Below are 4,239 nucleotides of genomic sequence, written 5' to 3'. Positions count from 1 at the left end.
AGACCAGAGAGATTGTAAGTTCCAGATGAGAAGCCCTGGGCTGGGGGAGATGAAGGATCCTGGACTCCCTAGAAACACCAACCTAAGTCCAAAGAACTCTCCAGAGTGGTGAGGAAGCTCAGGCAGGGATGTTATATATAAGTGGTGGTGGTGGTCTGCCTAGATCTGTATATTTCTTGTGCTGTCTAAAGAGTGATTACTTTTGTACGTTTTTCAAAGTATCTGGGTTATGTTCTTCACCTATCATGTGACCCTAGATGGAAACTGTAAAGCAGAGCGCCCATAGTGTTGGAACTCTGAGAATGGGTGGACTTAAGCAACTAGAGTGTCTTGAGGGTCAGCACAGGGTCTTGGTGACCTAGAGCAGTGGTTCTCAACCTTTCCAGACTACTGTACACCTTTCAGGAGTCTGATTTGTCTTATGTCCCCCAAGTTTCACCTCACTTAAAAACTACTTGCTTTCAAAATCAGATGTAAAAATACAGCAGTGTCATAGCACACTATTACTTAAATATTGCTTACTTTCTCGTTTTTACCAGATAAATATAAAATAAATCAATTGGAATATAAATACTGTATTTACATTTCAGTGTATAGTACTGTATATAGAGGAGTATAAACAAGTCATTCTATGAAATTCTAGTTTTTACTGACTTTGCTGGTGCTTTTTATGCCGCTTGTTCTAAAACTAGGCAGAAACCTAGATGAGTTGATGTACCCTCTGTAAGACCTCTGTGTACCCCCAGGTTGAGAACCACTGACCAGGGCCGGCTCCAGGCACCAGCCCACCAAGCTGGTGCTTGGGGCGGCATCTGGAGGGGGGAGGCGCGGCGCTCCAGCCCCAGAGCGGGGCCGCGACTGGGCTCGCCGCCCTCCCCCCGGCGCTGCCTCTGGCCGCCGGGGAGAGCGGAGCCCCGGCCGGGCTCTCCACCCTCCACCCGGCGCAGCCTCTGGCCGCTGCGGAGAGCGGAGCCCCGGCGGGGCTTGCCGCCCTCCCCTGCGGGGGGGGGGGGGAGGCTTTTTTGCCTAGGGCGGCAAAAAAGCCAGAGCCGGCCCTGCCACTGACCTAGAGCAGCTGGACTGCAAGGTTCCATTTCCATTAAGGTGTAACAAACAGAAAGGCCAAGGAAAGAGTGCTGAAGCCTAACCCAGTCTAAGGGAAGCTTAAAAGCACACAGATCCTCTTTGTTGGGACTCAGACATAGCAGTCTGCTGCATGTCCAGCCTGGAAAGCTTTACCAGGGCTGTGACGTGGAGGCAGCGAGGTGGGATCATTATGGTAATGTGTAAGCATTTTAAAAGAGGTTTTTTCAAGGGCCTAAAATTTTCTGTTTTTAAACTGAAAGCCAAGAGTAGATATATTAGTCTATTCTGGATAAATCCAGATAGAAGCTGATCTTTCTTGAGTTGTTCATAATTCATCCTTGCTGAGGAGGATGTTAGACAACATCTGCTAGGTATAAACATTTTAAAGTCTGGAGGTCTGTATAACTTGCACCCAGGAGTTATAAAAGAGTTGGCCGAGGAGATCTCTGGCCCACTAATGTTAATTTTTAATAAATCTTAGAAGACTGGGAAAAATCAGAAAACTGGAAAAATTATAATATTCAAAAAGGGCAAGCAGGAGGACTAGGGCAACTGTATGCTGGTTAGCCTGACACCAATCCTACGTGAAATAATGGAAAAGCAGATATTGGATTTAATCAATAAGAAAAGAGATAGGAATATAATTAATACCATTCAGCATGGTTTTATAGAAAATAGGTCTTGTCAAATCTGAATTCATTTTTTGAGATTATAAGTGTAGTTGATAAAGTTAATTACATTGATTTAATATGCTTTGACTTTATAAGGGGTTTGACTCAGTACTACATGACATTCCAGATAACAAATTAACACTATGCTATATCAATAAAGTATACATTAAATAGATTAAGAACTGGTTAGCTGACAGATCCCAAAGTGGTTGTCAATGGGGAATCATCAATGAATGGGTGTGTTTCTCAGGGGGTTGCAAAAGGGTCAGTACTAGGCCTGATGCTGTTCATTTCTTAATGAATTATCTGGAAGTAAATATAAAATCACTGCTGCTAAAATGTACAGATGATATGAAGACTGATGGAGTGGTAAGTAATGGCAAGGACAGCTGTCATACAGAGCAGTTTGTAATGCTTGGTAAACTGGGCCCATTCAAAGAAAATGCATTTTAATACAGCCAAATGCAAAGTGATATATTTAGAAACAAGGAATGCAGGCCAGATCTACACAGTGAGGGGACTGTATCCTGGAAAGCAATGACTCTGAAAAGCATTTAGGGGCCAGAGAGGACAGGGAAACTCAGTATGAGCTCTCAGTGCAATGCTGTGGGGAGAAAATAGGCTAAAGCAATCCTACAATGTATAAACGGGAGCAGTGAGTAGGAGTAGGAAGGTGATTTTACCTCTATACGTAGCAGTGGCAAGACTGATACTGGAATACTACATCCCTTTCTGGTCCACACTTTAAAAAGGGTGTTGAAAAATTGGAGAGGGTGCAGAGAAGAGCCATGAAAATGCCGTAGGGTGAGAGCTTGCAGAGCTCAGTCCGTCTAGCTCAGTGGCTCTCAACCTTTCCAGACTACTGTACCCCTTTCAGGAGTCTGATTTGTCTTGTGTACTCCAAGTTTCATCTCACTTAAAAATTACTTGCTTACAAAATCAGACATAAAAATACAAAAGTGTCACAGCACACTATTACTGAAAAATTGCTTACTTTCTCATTTTTACCATATAATTATAAAATAAATCAATTGGAATATAAATATTGTACTTACATCTAGTATATAGAGCAGTATAAACAAGACATATTAAATGTTAGTTTGTACTGACTTCACTAGTGCTTTTTATATAGCCTGTTGTAAAACTAAGCAAATATCTAGATGAGTTGATGTACTCCCTAGAACAGGGCTCTCAAGCTCAAATGACCACGAGGGCCACATGACGACTAGTACATTAGTCCGAGGGCTGAATCACTGACACGCCCCCCCCCCCCCCGCTGCCTCCGGCCCTGCCCCGCCTCTTCTCTCCCCTTCCCCAAAGTCTCCACCCCAACTCCGCCCCCTCCCTGCCCCTATTCAACCCCTTCCCCAAATCCCCGCCCCTGCCCAGCCTCTTCTCCGCCTTCTCCCCTGAGCGCGCGGCTCCCTGTTCCTCCCCCCTCCCTCCTGGAAAGCACTAAGCGCCGCCAAACAGCTATTTGGCAGCGGGAAGCACCTGGAGGTAGGCAGAGGAGCAGGAACGTGGTACGCTGGGGGGAAGGGGAGCTTGGCGGCTGCAGGAAATAACTCGGGGGGGGGGGGGCATGGGGAGCTTGGCGGGCCACGGCTAATAACTCAGCGGGCCGTGTGTTTGAGACCCCTGCCCTAGAAGATGTCTGTGTGCTCCTAGTTGAAAACCACTGGTCTAGCTTATTAAAAAGATTGAGAGGTGACTTGATTACAGTGAGCTTCGGGGGGAGAAAGGGAGGGGCAGGGCCTCAGAAGGAAGGGGTGGGCCAGGCTGGGAACTGACCGCCCCGAGCCCGTGGTTCACCCACCCATCATACAGCTTCAGCTCTGCGTGCACAGAACTGTCAGAAAAGCCAAATTCTACTTTCTTGTTCTTTGGAAGGATTTAATTCAGTCCTTAGGCAAAACAAAAATGTATAAATGCAACCATGTTAAATGCCTGGCGTCAGATAATTGTTCTCTGCAGTGTCATTAGGGAGACCAGAGTTAGATTTTAGGTTTCAGTAATAAATAATTCAGTCAGCAAGGCACTGAAAAAACAACAGATGTAGTGTACTTATAAAGAGAGTGACCTGTGTTGCTCAAAATCCCTCTAAGCATTTTTTTTTATCATCTTCAATGCCATCTGAATGGGATGGTGGCACTGCAGTGCCCTAAAGCAAAGGCAAAGCTGAGAGTAAAATTCTGTCCTTACCGTATCCTATTGGCTTTTGGATGGGGCTGTCCAAACAGAGGGTGTATTTCGATGTGTTGTGGTGTCTACATGCAATAGGGAGGATTGGCGTGAAAAGGACATAGTTAGGAGGGTGGTATTTCAAGGGTGTTCTAGATGTAGTCACTTGTGCTTGCTTTCTGTGCAGTACTACTTTTGGGGTTTTAAGGTTATTTTTCATTTCCCAGAGTTGGAAAGTGTCATTGCATTGCTCTGTCAGTCATTGCTATTGCTCCGGACAATAGCTTGTTGCCACCAAAGC

This window comes from Terrapene carolina, unplaced genomic scaffold, assembly GCF_002925995.2.
Source record: "Terrapene carolina triunguis isolate 2854851 unplaced genomic scaffold, T_m_triunguis-2.0 Scaffold18, whole genome shotgun sequence".
NCBI classification, from domain to species: Eukaryota; Metazoa; Chordata; order Testudines; family Emydidae; genus Terrapene; species Terrapene triunguis.
Note: the sequence above shows the minus strand (reverse complement) of the source record.